At 33.1% G+C, this 16,003-nt stretch overlaps 2 pseudogenes; both read right to left on the reverse strand.

Annotated features, from left to right (window-relative positions):
• Nucleotides 1-1,501: 1,501 nt before the first annotated feature.
• On the reverse strand, nt 1,502-2,807 carry LOC149554864 (putative leucine-rich repeat receptor-like serine/threonine-protein kinase At2g24130; annotated as a pseudogene).
• A 13-nt stretch (nt 2,808-2,820) lies between these two features.
• Nucleotides 2,821-13,708, reverse strand: LOC149554865 (uncharacterized; annotated as a pseudogene).
• Nucleotides 13,709-16,003: the final 2,295 nt, after the last annotated feature.

Consider the following 16,003-nt stretch of genomic DNA (forward strand, 5'->3'; position numbering starts at 1 on the left):
GGCACTCAGTCAATAGATTATGAACTCCTTTAGCCCACCGCTCATTCATTTGTATGCTTCCAACAACACTTTGCGTGAAATGGTCTTTCTCAAGGTATTCAGTCAAACGGTTCACACACTCAGCTTCATTTTCCTATTCCCTATGCATTATGCAAAACTCTCCATGTGCATAGCTTTGACTCCCATACACGAATGCTCTCACCATTTACTAAGTTTGAAAAAGCTTTTCAAACACTCCCACCATATACTTAAAAACATATTTATAACTTATTTAGAGTTGATAAGTAGGAGATAATTTCCACAGCAAGTCAAATTGTGATGTGAATATCAAGATTTAACTGTGTGATTTTTGAGTCAAACTCATTGACCCATGTTTCATGAGTAGTGATTCAACATGAATCCATCTCTCATGAGAATAAATGGAACACTTAGCACCCCTGTGAGCATCACCTAGATCCAATGAGTGCTAAGTGTTCCATTTATTCTCATGAGAGATGGATTCATGTTGAATCACTACTCATGAAACATGGGTCAATGAGTTTGACTCAAAAATCACACAGTTAAATCCTGATATTCACATCACAATTATTTAGAGTTGTCAATGAACTCCACATGATGATATCTATCTAACCTGCTTATACCAAACAAACAAGATTATTCACAGATGATCTAGATAGTGAGCCACATATTTAAAATAAATTTGGGAATATTTTCTTCAACACTTTCTCTTACATATTGAATGCACCATCTTCTTCGTGGTTCATGCATAGTCTTTTCCCGAATGTATACACTTTGGTTCTTGTTTAGATCTTTGAATATGACAGTTATCTCCCAATGAGAGTTTTGGTTGGAGTCAGGAATCTTGACAAGGTACAGGTTAGGATTAGGGCAAAAAGTTTTAGTACGTGGAGAGAGAATGAACTTTAGTGTGTAGTGAGACAGTAGTACGTAGAGAGAGGTAGTACGGGGAGAGAGAATGTAGTACAAGGAGAGAGAAAAGTACATAGAGAGAGGTAGTTTTGAATAGTTTAGAATTAATATATCTCTCTCTAGAATTAATTTAACTAACTCTTGTAGTAAAATATCTCAGTAACAAGTTGTTTAGAGACAACATAGAGCTTCTTTTCACTCATTCATAAAGAAGGAGATGGACACAGCTACAACTCTATTATGCTCTTCGGATACAAAAACAATTTTTTCTTCAGTTCAATCGAAAAGATTGCTTCACAAATCACAAAAGTAATGGACGAGACTTCAAATCTTTGCCAAAAGAAACTAGTCTTCACATGATGAAGACGAAAATCTATGTTTGGTCCCCCATTCATTTTCAAAAAAACCCAAATCTAACAATAGACAAAAGTCATGGCCCATAAGTTACAATAAGATGATCTATTATTTTAAATTTTGAAGACTTGCATGGAAGTAACCGTTGATTTAGTCAGAGTAAACTAAAATGAAGAGCTTTGGGTATCTATGCCCCTTTACAACTAGTTATTGCACCTCAGTCACGAACTAAATTGGATATTGTGGGCATTAATTTGATGGAAGTGGAAGCGTCTCTGGTGAAATCCTATTGAAAGAGCTTCAATAAATTAGGCACCTCTCTCATGTTGGGTTGACCTTTGGGGGAATCACTTGAACACAACAAACCAAGATGCATCAATGAAATGAGACATTCTTTTGTTTCTTTGTGAACCCTTTCCATTAACAAGCTCTTATAAATTACCTTAGATGCCCTATCTAGAAATGTCCTTTTCACCCAATTATGCAGGTTTAGATCACCAACAAACATATTATTAGTTGGCCACCTTCTTATTAGCATTTCAAATAATAGAATGTCATAGCTATAAACATCTCCCCTTGGAGAAATCATGCCATTCAATCCATATTCTGCAGAGTTATTAAGTATAGTTGTGTACTCTGTTCTAAAATGGAAAACCTTATTTTTGTTTAAAAGGAAAGACAATTGGAAAAATGTACCTGGAGCATTGTAGCCCACTGAGGCTTTTATATCTATTGTTGAAGTTACTGAATTGGCACCAATTCTTCCAATCAATCTGGATATGGCATAGTCTGAAAGATGAGTTGTCATTGTTTCATCTAAAAGAATATTGCTTGGTTTTATGTCATAGTGCACTATTTGCACAAAGCAATCATAATGAAGATGTTCCATGGCATGGGCTATATCTATGGCTATGCTTAGCAGTTTTCTTAGTCCCAATCTGTACCTATTTCAATACAAATGCTTTTCTAAACTTCCATTGGAAAAATATTGAAAGACTAAAACTTTGAAGTGAGGTGTGGAACATGTGGTTATGATTCTAGCAAGGTTATAGTGTTGAGCCTTCTGCAACACTCTACATTCTGCTCTAAAATTTTTTTTTGACTATTCTTGCATTAAATTGAGAACCTTCACTACAACATGGGCACCATTAGGGAGAATTACTTTGTACACTATACAAATTTGTTTATTGATAGTAGATTGGAGTTTCCAAATCAATTTTTTGCTGCTAGGAGCTACTCATATGAGATATGTGGATGCTCCACCTTTTTAAGGATTTTTCGAACTATTTGTTTAAATTCTACTCTACTGAATCTATTATGCAAGTTCTTTTTCCACAAAACTCCCAAAACTAGACAACAAATTATAAGAATGGCAACAGCATCTAGTGCACCCAATATTTTGAATGTCGAATGGCTTCTCCCCTTTGAAGTGTTGTCTACTATATCATAGTTTGTCAGGTTCAAATGCTTGATTCTTTTTAAAGACTTTGGAATTCCACTTGTTAATTTATTGTTTGACACATCCGACCAATCAAACTAGCTGATATAGCCTAAAGCTTATGGAATTTCACTAGTTAATTTATTGTTTGACATGTCCAACTACTTAAGCCAACTCATATTCCCTAAAGCCTCTAGAATTTCACTTGTTAATTTTTTGTTTGATAGGTCCAACTTCAAAAGCTGAGTCATAATCCCTAAAGCCTCTAGAATTTCACATGTCAACATGTGGTTGGAAAAATCCAACTAGTATATAAATTTTAGATTGCACAGAGTAAAAGGAATCTTGTCTGTCAAGGAACTGTGGCTCAGATCCAGAACACCATCTTGATCCTTATCGAGCAAGGCAAGGTTGTCGATTCCTAATGGAATTTCTCCTATAAGATTGTTTCTATCCAATCTAAGCTCTTGCAGGAGCTTACTATTTTGTATATTCAATGGGATGATTCCTATTAGATAATTTTTCTATAAATACAAACTAGTCAAGTGCTCAAGGTTGAAAATTTTGGAGGATATGTTGCTGATTAATCAATTGTCACTCAAATCCACAAAAGTCAAATTAGTTCATCTAAAACACTTCTCTCAAGCATATTATTTGACAGGGACAAAATTTTCAACTATAGAAGTTTAGGCAGGACATGGTTCAATGGACCTTCTAATTTATTGTTGTCCAACCTAAGGAACTTGAGTTGAGTACAACTTTCTAGCTACCCTGGAATTGAGTCGTTTATGAAGTTGTCACTCATGACTAGGTGTGTCAAATTTTGGGCATTTGAAATTGTAGAAGGTATGTTTCCTATCAACTAGTTATTTCTCATCTAAGCAAACTTGATGAGAATTTCTGATCTATCATTGCAGAAAGATGATTAAAGGAAAGGTCCAGATCCTCCAGACTGCTTAATGATAACAATTGAGGAGGAATGAATCATGTCAATTGATTGTGGTTGAGATCAAGGAAACACAAATTGTTGAAAGAAGACAATTGGGTCAGAATAAACCCTTTTATTTTATTGTACCATAGATCAAGGACTTGCAGATTTCTCAAAGAAGACAATTGCAGAAGGATAGATCCTAAAAACTTGTTGGAAGAGAAATGTAGAATTGTCAAATTGGGAAAGCTAGCAACACAGTAAGGGATTGGGCCTTGTAGGAGCCTATTACTAATATCAACAAGTTGAAGGGATGGCAACTGACAAACATACTACAAAATACTAGTGTTCCTAATATAAAAATCAGACAAGTCGAGTCCAACAACACCATCATCTCCGTTTTCACTGGAATTGACACCAAACCATTGGCATGGGTCAGACTAAACATCTCAAGAAGACTCAGGGCCTAAATAAATGGAGATATTTTTTAGAACTTGAACTCGTGTGGTGTTGAGAGAGATTGCAAAAGTTAGAAATGAGAGTGTGAAGAATAACAGAGTAACAAGATGTGTGCAAATGTACCTCATTGTAGACTAGCATTGATCCCTATTCAAAGATGTCGCTGGGATATTTGTCAGTCAAAGTAGTTTGGTTATATGTATAAACTTCAACTTGGTTCGATAAGAGAAAAGTAGTGGTCAATGTTAGTATAATGATTTTTTTTTAAAAATTGTATGAATTAAATATTGTTTATATTGTTCTTTAGGTTATCAATGAAGTTAGATGTTTATGTTAATATGTATAAACTTCAGCTTGATTGAGTAAGAGGTAAATAATGAAACAAATAATAATTTTAGTCAATGTTAATATAATGACTTTTTTATAAACTTTCTATGAATAAAATATTGTATCTACAAATTATATTTTTCATAAGATTATTAACTAAAAGAGGGGTAAAAATTTTATTGAAGGGTATGTGCAGGATCATGGTCAACCAAACTATGGCCTTAAGTGGCAGTGAAAAACTAGCAAATTAGGGTTATGTCAACTTGACACATAATTTTAAAGTGGTTCTAGATTTTATATCAAAAATTTGTAATAAAATAATCTATAGGAAATTGAATGTAGTTTCTAAACTACTAAGCCTTATCTAGAGAAAAAATAATTGATTGGTCAAAAGTTTGGATTTTAATGCAATACTACAAAAATTTCAAGGCGAAAATAAAAAGTAGGTGTGTGCCTAACCACCTTAATCAAAATCAAAAGATAATATTTTTTTAATATAATTATAGATATAAAAAGTAGACTCATGCATGGATGTGATGCATATTTTTGAGTATTTTTATTCCAAATAAATAATTAAATATGAATTTTCTACTAAATTTTGTTAGAAAAAAAAAACTTTCACATCTGACCACCTTGACTAATAGAAAAGTTTACCAAATTAATTTTTTATTTTATTTTTCTTATACTAGGCAAAGCATAGAATGTGACACAACTTTTGGATTTAAAAAATGTTATACCATTTGAAGTTGTAGCTCTACAATTATCTTCATTGAAAACTAACTAATAAATACTTATCAAACTCAGAATTTGACAACAATTATATCGATGGAATCTCAAGAGTGTTATAAAAAAACCTTTTTCATTTCATTCAATTTTGATGAAAATAACATTGTCAGATGGCTACCCGAAGTCTGAGTGTCAGTGAAACCCTTCAAAAAAATGTTTTTTGGGTTGACCAAATAGGCTTGGTAAATACCGAGCTTGATCAGATACCTAAAATAAAATTGGGTATCCAATTTCAAATTGGATACCTAATTTGAAATTGGGTATGCGATTAGGTTCATGATTTTTCAATTGAAATTTTGGGGGGAAATTTGAGAGGAAAGATATTCCAATTGCAATTTTGGAGGGAGGGAAATTTGGGAGGCAATAAATTTGAGAGGGAAACTTTAGAGTGTTTTAGAGAGAAATTTATTTGGGGGAAGTGTGGACATTGATATTATTATTATTAACTATTATTATTATATATGATTATAATTATTATTATATTATAGTAATATGTATGATTATTATTATTAAATATAATATTTATAAATATAATAATAATAATTATAACTAAATATAATATAATAATATATATGATAAATATTATTGTTATTAAATATATATAGTAATATTATATGACTGTTATTATATATAATAATATATATGGTTATTATTATTATTAAATCCATAATCTAGTAACATACATGATTATTATTGTTATATAATCTAACAATATATTATTATTATAATATTAAAATATGCAATATTATATTATTATTATTAAATATAATAGTCATAAAATGCATCAAAAGGGGTCATAGGTTAACCTATGACCCCTTTCGACGCATTCTCAATAGGTCCCTAGGGGTCCTAGGGACATACACTATCATGAAATGCACCTATGACCCCTCTCAATACATCAGAACCAACCAAATGCGTCCCTAGGCGTCCTAGGACTTTTTTTAAACCAAAATTTGGTGTAATGAAAAGGGTTTCTTAAGAATGTTCTTAGCTTTTCATAAATGTAAGTTTTGTCAAATTACGAGTTCAGTAAGTAATTATTACTTATTTTCTAATGGAGTTAGCTACAAAGTGTTGATTGACATACTGGTTGAAAAATAGCTATAACTTTCAAACCATATAAGATTTGTGAAATCCAAAAGATGCGTCACATTCTATGCTTTGACTAGTATAAGAAAAAAAAAAAAAAAACTTAATTTTGATTTTTTTTGAACTAGTTAAGGTGGTCAGACACGGGAGTTTTTTAATTCTGAAAATAGTATAGTAGAAAATTCATAATTAATTATTTATTTGGAATAAAAATTTTCAAAAATATGCGTCACATCCAGGCATGAGTCTAGTTTTTATATCTAAAATTATATTTAAAAATATTATCATTTGATTATGATTAAGGTGGTCAGACATACACCTACTTTTTATTTTTTCTCTGAAATTTTTGTAGTACTGCATTAAAATCCAAACTTTTGACCAATCAAATAATTTTTTATCGAGATAAGGCCTTGTAATTTAGAAACTAGATTCAATTTCCTATAGATTATTTTCTTACAAATTTTTGATATAAAGTCTAGAACCACTTTAAAATTATGTGTCAAGTTGACATAACCCTGATTTGCTGGTTTTTCACTGCCACTTAAGGCCATAGTTTGGTACACCATGATCCTGCACATACCCTACATTATAATCTAATACATAACTCATAACTCATTATACATAATATATAATTTAATAATAATATAATATAATATACTCATAACTCATTATAGATAACTCAATATACATTATAATCTTAATCTTAATTCTTATTTCCCTCCAAAATTTTGGCCTCTATATCGGATATCCGATTTTATCGAGTATCCGATCTCAAATCAGATACCCGATTTTACTAGCATGATTTTTTCAAAATATTCCCTATGACTGCAGACCCGAAAACATCGCTTTTGTGGGCCATTTTCACGGATTTTCAAAAAAGTCACATTTTGGGGCCTAAACAATTGAAAAAAGTTTGATAATATATCATTAGGTGTCCAATATTGTCATCTAAATGGGGAGCAGCAGTCGTCAAAAGGCTAAACACAAAAGGAAGGTATCTAATGAAGACATTGCAATATATAGGGAAATGGACAAAGTAAATCACCGAAGGAAAATACAAGGTATGTTAAATGTGAGTCAAGTTGACGATGAATTAGTTGAAGGTGAAATCATAGAGTCGGATAATGAATATGTGTAGTTGGGGAATGAAAATGTACCAATTGAAAATGATAATGCCGGGATTGAAAATTTAGAGAATGAAAATTTGGAGGATGAAATACTACCAGGTCATAGTGTAAATTGCACAATTGACCACGTTGAACATGACAATGCATAGGAACCTTACATATCTCCTAATTATAATCGACATGAAGGTTCTAGAACACCAAAATAGTTAATTGAAATTGATGAAATGATTATTACCGATTTGGAAAGGAAAAAATCAAAAAAGAACCATTTGGTTATGGGCTTCAAGACTATATAAGATGTTTTTTGGCAATAGGACAATGGTGGAGCAATGTCAGCTTTTTATGCACTTATTAAAGATGCAAAAGATGAGACCTATGCTTTCCAAATTGAATATTCGTGTCAATCAAAAAGTGGAAAGAAATGCCATTATTGTGAAGAATATTTTTAGTGCTCTCAATAGCATTGGAAAAAATAGCAGGGAGAAGGATAAGAGAGCTACTCGAAGGGTTATTACAACCTCCTTGGTAAGTCATCATTTGAGAAAGGGTAGCTATATGAGACAAACTTGTATTGACTTGAACCTAAATCATACTACTTTGATAAGAGCACTTAGTAGATGAGAGAGAATTGATGATCCTTTTCAAAATGAAACATGGGGTTTTGGTGGGAGACTTCCACGTTTTGATAAGAAGCTCTTTGATGATGTGAAGGAAAAAATTACACAATTTTAGCACCCTAGCTCACAAGTATCACCCAATGCTAAAGACATGTTAAAGTTGATAATTGGCATTAGAGACCGCACGCCACATCCTAAACACTATTTGGAGGTAAGTCAAACTATGTTGTTCAAATAATTTAGAAAGAGCCATCCAAGTCTTCATATATCACAAAGGGATTTTGAATCTTTGAGGCCATTTTATTTTGCGCCACTTAAAATTTGAAATACATGTTGTTGCAAATATCATGTTGAGTTTTCTATGCACCATGAACTATTACACTCCATCTGTTCTACTCTGCATAGTAAAGAAATGTTGGAGGACTGTGGTGCTAGTGGGCTTCCAAAATCATCAAGAGACTTGCTAGATCAATTTTTATGTCGTAGAGTTGATGGTTGTTTCTTTTATAGAAATGTTTGTCTAAATGAGAAGTGTTTAGAATGTGGTGGCTTATCCAAGTTTGACACATGTTTCCATGAAAGGTGCAAACAAGATCTTGGAAAGACAATAGTAAAAAAAAAAGGTATATGAAACAGTGAAATACACTTTGAAGAGTGGGGGTGAGGGCTCTAGATGTGAATTGGTTATAAAAGAAATAAGTGTGGCTAGTTTTATTTTAGACTTCAAGGAAAATCTTTTCTATAAGTATGCAAGACATAGTCACAGGTCTAAGTGGTTGGATCAATAATTTAGAATATGTAAGGAGACTTTTCCCATTGACACTATTATATCAGTTGTTGACTTTGCTGAGAACTACACATTGTAACCTCAAAATGAGACACAATCTTAGTATTACAACTCCATTCAGATTGTTATTTTCATCCACATAACCTATAGACATGCCCCTAATAGTGCAGAAGATAATCGGAAGATTATTAGAGAGTATCATTTTTATATGAGTAATGATAGATCTCACTCTCATGAGTTTGTGCAACATTGTTTCAAGAATTATTTCAATTCTTACAAGAGCATGCAATTGCTATGGATAGATATATCATTTAGTTAGATAACTATACATGTCAATTCAAGAATGCTCGCATGTTTTATTGGTTGTGTAGGATGCATGTAGAGAGGGGGGTGCCTCATATTTGAAGTTTTTTTGAGTCCGGCCATGGGAAAGGGGAACATGATGGAGCAGGCGCATGTGTGAAAAGAGTTCTAGTTAAGGAGCAATTGAAGATTTCAGTAGAAGAGTTCTTGATGCTTGGAGCATTGTTGATTGGTGTAGTTTAGCATTATCACAGGGGGGACTCTTGATTCAGTGGTACATAGGTTCTTTTGGTTGGTTGAGGAAGGGTCCATAGGTGATAGATCAAATTGTGCTATAGTGAGAGACTCATCAAAAATGCACTCATTCCGGAGCTCTGATTCTAGTACATGGACCATTTGGACATGACAACTAGCTTTCTTTTGTCTTAGTTGCTTTCAGTGTGATTAGGATCACTGTGAGTCGAGTGAGTGGCTAGACACATGGGCTCCACATTATCTTACTCCATTGTCTATCATACCCTCTATCAGAAATGATGACATGGAAAGTTCACTTGAGCATAACCATCTATCAGATCTTCTTCAACCAAGACATGTCTTTACAATTGTTGCACCACAGGGGAATGATGAGAAATTTGATTATTGGTTAGCACGTTGTCTAAGAGGTAAACAAAAGCTTGCACAACTGATCACAGATGATGATCAATTCACATATCCAACTGGTTTAGTAGTTGTCGCTAAAACATGGCTGCGGACATACATGCTTAGAAGGAATGGAATTCCTACATTCGAAGACTATCAGAAGCACAAAATAATTCTCATATATTCACATCTTATTATAGAAACAAATGTAAAGTTGTTGAAGCATCAAGAAAGACCAAAAGTAAAAGAATTTTTTTATTGATGCTTGATTGAGTTTCAAAATTTCTAGAGCCAAAACCTTGAATATTGCCTAGATTGAACAACACCCATAAAAGAAAAAATCTTATTCAAGAACTTCTCGTCAGATTTTAAGGTCCCTGACCTGCCACACGCATTTTTTGATTAAGTTTTAGGTCTCTGAATTGCTTGAAGCAATTTCTTCTCAAGGTTTAGATCTCTGAACTACCATTATCAATGTTTGATTAAGTTTTAGTTTTTTTCCAGGGCCAAAATCCAGAATATTTGCCTATATTCAACAACACCCACAAAAGTAACACAAATCTTCAATGCTTTCATCAATTCTTGATCAAGTTTTAGTCATTTGAATAGCCATGATCAATGTTTGATTAAGTTTTATGTCTGAAATCCTAAACTTTGGCCCAAATTTAGCAAAACCCACAAGAGAAAAACACCTGAATGCTCAAGCCGTTATAGGGAAAACGATGAGACAGAGACTAGGGTGTTTTCAGACACTAGACTTCATGCTATTTTAAATTCTGCTCTACTGAGTCTACTCTGCAACTTCTTTTTCATGAAACTCCCAAAACTAGACAAGAAATTATAAGAACGGCAACAGAATAGTGCACACAACATTTTGAATGTTGAATGGCTTCTCCCCTTTGAAGTGTCGTCTACTAAATCATAGTTTGTCAGGTTCAAATGCCCAATTCTTTTCAAAGACTCTGGAATTCCACCTGTTAATTTGTTGTTTGACACGTCCAACCAGTCAAGATAGCTGATATACCCTGAAGCCTCTAGAATTTCACCTGTTAATTTGTTGTTTGACAGGTCCAGCTTCAAAAACTGAGTCATAATCCCTAAAGCCTCTGGAATTTCACCTGTCAACATGTTGTTGGAAAAATCCAAATAGTATGTAAATTTTAGATTACACAGAGTAAAAGGATTCTTGCCTATCAAGGAATTGGGTCGGAATAAGCCCTTTTATTTCATTGTAGCTTAGATCAAGGACTTGCAGATTTCTCAAAGAAGACAATTGCAGAAGTATAGATCCTGAAAACTTGTTGGAAGAGAAACGCAGAATTGTCAAATTGGGAAAGCTGGCAACACAGTCAGGGATGTCAACTCCCAGTCGAGTCCAACATCATCATCTTCGTTTTCACTGCAACTGACACCATGCCATTGGCATGGGTCGGACTGAACATCCCAAGAAGAGTTGGGGCTTAAATAAATGGAGATATTTTTGAGAACTTAACTTGTGTGGTGTTGAGAGAGATTGCAAAAGTCAGAAATGAGAGCGTGAAGAATAACAGAGTAACAAGATGTGTGCAAATGAACCTCATTGCAGACTGGCGTTGATCCCCATTCACAGATGTTGCTGTTATTTTTGACATTCGAAATACTGCGGTTATATGTATAAACTTCAACTCGGTTCGGTAAGAGAAAATTAGTGAAAAAAGATATAATTCTAGTCAACGTTAATATAATGATTTTTAATAAATTTCCTAAGAATTAAATATTGTACCTATAAATTATATTGTTCTTTAGATTATCAATGAAGTAAGATGGTTCTAATTTATTGGTTCATATTAATATGTATAAACTTCAGCTTGAGAAAAATAATGAAAAAGGATATAATTTTAGTTAATTTATAAACTTTCTATGAATTAAATATTGTATCTAAAAATTATATTTTTTTATAAGATTATCAATTATATTTTTCATAAGATTATCAATGAAGTAAGATGGTTCTAATTTATTGTTTTATGTAAACATTTATTTATACAATTTTTTTGATCTCGCTATTGATCTTATTTTAAAAGTTCAATTAGTGTAGAATTTTCGCAGCCGTAGCTGCACAAATCTAGTTAAGAAACAGAACAAAAACCGAGATCAAGAGTGAAATTTAATCTTTTATTATTCAATGATTACAATAAGCATAGCATAATTTAGAATAAATAAAAATAAATTTGATAAGGTCTTAAAATCTAGAGCTTTAATTATGTCCTTAAGCTAACAATTACCATTCTAACCTTAGTTGCCTATTCGTGACAAGAATCTGATTCGGGCACGGAATCAGATCCGTGGATTCGGAAATTTCTTATTTTCCCAATTATGATTTGTGAAGGATTCGTGCATATATATATATATATATATATATATATATATATATATATATATATATATATATATATATATATATATATATATATATATATATATATATATACACTAAAAAATAAGAGAAATATACATAATTCTAAAACTAAATCATTTCATAGTATGCATCTATGAATCTAGTATACTTGATTAATGACATTGATAATTAATCTATTTTCATGATTATAAAGAAATTCAACACATTCACATTGAATTACTGAAAGTGAAAGTTTGTAACATTCAAAATATAGATCATTAAACTTAAAGTTTGTAACATGACTTACTCATAAAGAGTCAAGAGTCAAGGCTAAAAGTTTTTGATTTAATCATCAAATGGATTTTCAAGAAAATCCACATTAGAAGGGTACTGATGAGCTGCAAGTACTGCATCAATATTAGTAGAGGAACCCAAACCACTAGTAGTACTAGTAGAGGGGATTGTTGACTCATAATCCTTCTCCTCATCATCCACATCAATCAAAGTGAATCTAGCAAGATCCCGGATGGTCATATCTAAATCAGGAGTCATGGGTGCTACATCCCAAAGCTTTTTAGGCCCCTTCTTGTACTTAGGATCCTTCCGTGACAACAAGCGCAAGTTGTTGTGACAAAACACAAGGTCTTCTAATTTTTTTGGAGCCAACTGGTTGCGTTTGACTAAGTGGATAAAGGAGTAAGTACTCCAATTCCGCTTAGCTACAGAAGAGCTAGCAACCTAAAGAGAAATTTAAAATTATCATACAACAATCAAGATAAATAAATTTAATTTAATAAATTCAATGAATTGAGAGTGTTAACCTTAAGCTTAATTTTACAAACTTACTTGGGATAGGACCTTTTATAGAAAGAGGTTGGAGGTACATGAAGGCTTGCCCATGAAGGTACCACCATTTGATGGCACCCATCCTGCTTCGATCTGCTATGGCAATAGGGAGGAAATCCTCACCTGAGTTGAAGGCAGAAAATTCACTCCTCACAATTGCCCCAATCTTTAGATCTTGGAATATCTTAGCTAGTGCCATCTTATACCCATCTGCAACCTCTGCATCTCTAAATGGTGGCACTCTACCTAGAAGGTTAAGTACCTCTGCACTATAGTACCTGGGGATAACAAAAGACAATTGAACACTATCAAATATCAATATCACAAACATTGGATAAAATCAGCACAAGCATTTGATAAGAACTATAGTACCTAGGGGATAGTGCATATGCAAGGAGGTACAAAGGTGTGGTCATCTTGTTCCATCGATGATGAACAATTTTTTCCACCTTCTTGTAAAGGGTGTCCTCAAGATCATTCTCCCTCCTCTATATGGCCTAGGATATGAAATATGAATGATAATTATAATTAGTGAATATGTCAATTTAAACTTTAGAATTTAGATATCTCTCAAATAAAAAATTCAAATTGTTGTAAAAGAGTGTAAAACTTACCATTATAATTTTTTCCAACATACTATCCATGGAATCATAAATGTCCCCAAGGCATGGCTCATCACTGTTTGTGAAGCGAAGCATTGCCATTACTGGATCAATGATTTCCTACACATAACTCACAAGACCCCACCAATCCTCATCTAGTATCATTCTTCTCACATTTATGGCCCTTGTTGTATTGGAATTCTTCCAAATGCCCCATTGGGCGCTAATGACCATTTGTTTCAATGCTTCTTTTACCTTCACAAGTTGTCTCAAGACGATTATGTGAGAGGCAAAGCGGGTTTCAACAACCTAAGAATATATTATACTCAAGTTAGTAATACATTTAAAAATTAAAACATGTTAATGTAAACAACAACAAAAATTAATAATTATGGAATCCAATAATATTCAATTATATAATAAATATACAAATTTACCTTCAATAACTCCAAGTCCGAGAAACTCCTTAAAATTGCTTGTGACATGTGGTGATTTGTCACAAACATTTGAATCTCTTCACCTTCCTCATATATCTTTTTCACCCAATCTATTTCGGCAACAATTGCTTTCATCACTAAATTGAGAGAGTGGATGTGCATGGTGTCCAAAAGATATGATCATATCTAGACTCTACAATTATCCCTGTAGCCCTGCAAACTTTTGCATTGTCCGTGACCACTTGGACAACATTATCAAGACCCACTAATTCTATAGCATCAATGAGAATGCGTGAAATAAATTTTGTATCTTTCAGTTGCCCTTCACAATCAACTGCCTTCAAGAACATTGCCCCCTTAGGGCATATAGCAATAACATTGATCAATGGACGGTTTCTACAATCTTTCCACCCATCCAAAATAATAGACACACCCGATTGAACCCAAAAATCTTTTATTGGTTGAAGTTGAGCCTCTACATATTTCCTCTCATCATGTAATATGGTAGTGCACAACTTCTCATAACCAAGCGGTTTATAACCATGGGGTGCATCATTTACTGCTTACACCATCTCCCTAAAATAAGATGATCTCACAAAATTAAATGAAACACCATTTGCAATTAAACAACATCCAATTTTGTGATCAACAATGTCTCTCTTTTCATTTTGGAATGCCCTATCTAGTGGGCCTCTCTTGCGGGTGAGTGGAGATGAGTCTTCATCTTCATCATTTGTAGTTGGCATAGGCAAAAAAGGATGTGTTCTTGTGTTTGTTTGATTGGATGATGGTGTTGGCAAATTTGTTCTTTTGGAGGCATCACATTTTACTTTTGCAACTGCTCTATCAACATCCTCTTGCTCTTTTGCTAATGCTGCTATTTGTGCAACTGGTAATCCCTTCTTATCACTACCCAAACACGTGTTAATTCCTTCAGCCGCAAGGCCCAACAAATGTAGTTTCACTCGGAAATAGGAGCTTCTATGTTGTATGTTGCAATAATTACATTTCTATATGTATGCCCCACCCCCAGGACATTGTGCAATTCTTGTTGTGTGTCTCCATAAAGGAGACCCCTTATCAATTTTGAAGCTTAGTGATGTAGCCCCACCCCCACCCACTAAGCCTTGACTATTCATTGTTCTATTCTTCCAATCTAGAAAAAAAAAATGAAAGAAAACCATGTTTCACACTTTCACAACCTTGAAAATTTGGAAAACTAAAAATAAATCAATAATTTATGAAAGAACTCAAGAATATGGTTGAAATGCATACCTTAAGCACTTCTTGCAAGGTATTTGGAGCTCCACAACCGATCTCCTTCGTATCTAAGCTCTTTACTTCAAACTAGCAAGTATGAGAGAGCAAAATAGATAGTAAATGAACTTGCACTGTGATTTAGAGGGTCATTTTTAGGGTTTAGGGCCTTTAGAAGAAAACAAAAATATTTTAAAATGAGGCTGGGCCCACTTTTTTGCAAATTTTTTTGGACCTTGGCGCAGATTCACGAGGATCTGCATGTGGATCCTTGAGGATCTGCAGCACACAGATCCTTATGGATCCACAAGCAAGATTAGGATCCTACTCGGATCCTCAAGGATCCATACGCGGATCCGGATCCGAATCGGACCCGAATCTGGATCCGAGCCTAAACAAACGAATCTGGTAACTAGGATTCTAACAAGTGCCACAAAGTGGCTTAGTACATGCCTTCAGATTTTAGTATAAACTTAATTTAAATTTAATAAATTTATTATAATATATATTAAAATATTTAAAATAATCAAATTATTATATAGTTATAGTTTTGATAATTATAGTAATATTAAAAATTTTATTGTAATTATATAAATAATTATCAACTGTTAATTATAAAGTATAATTAATTAGTTCTTGATTATACACACACACACTCTATTGATTATATGTTACTATTATATGTATAAAAAAAATATCAATA

This window comes from Cupressus sempervirens, chromosome 5 (genome assembly GCF_028749045.1).
Source record: "Cupressus sempervirens isolate cs-2001-9-10 chromosome 5, ASM2874904v1, whole genome shotgun sequence".
NCBI classification, from domain to species: Eukaryota; Viridiplantae; Streptophyta; class Pinopsida; order Cupressales; family Cupressaceae; genus Cupressus; species Cupressus sempervirens.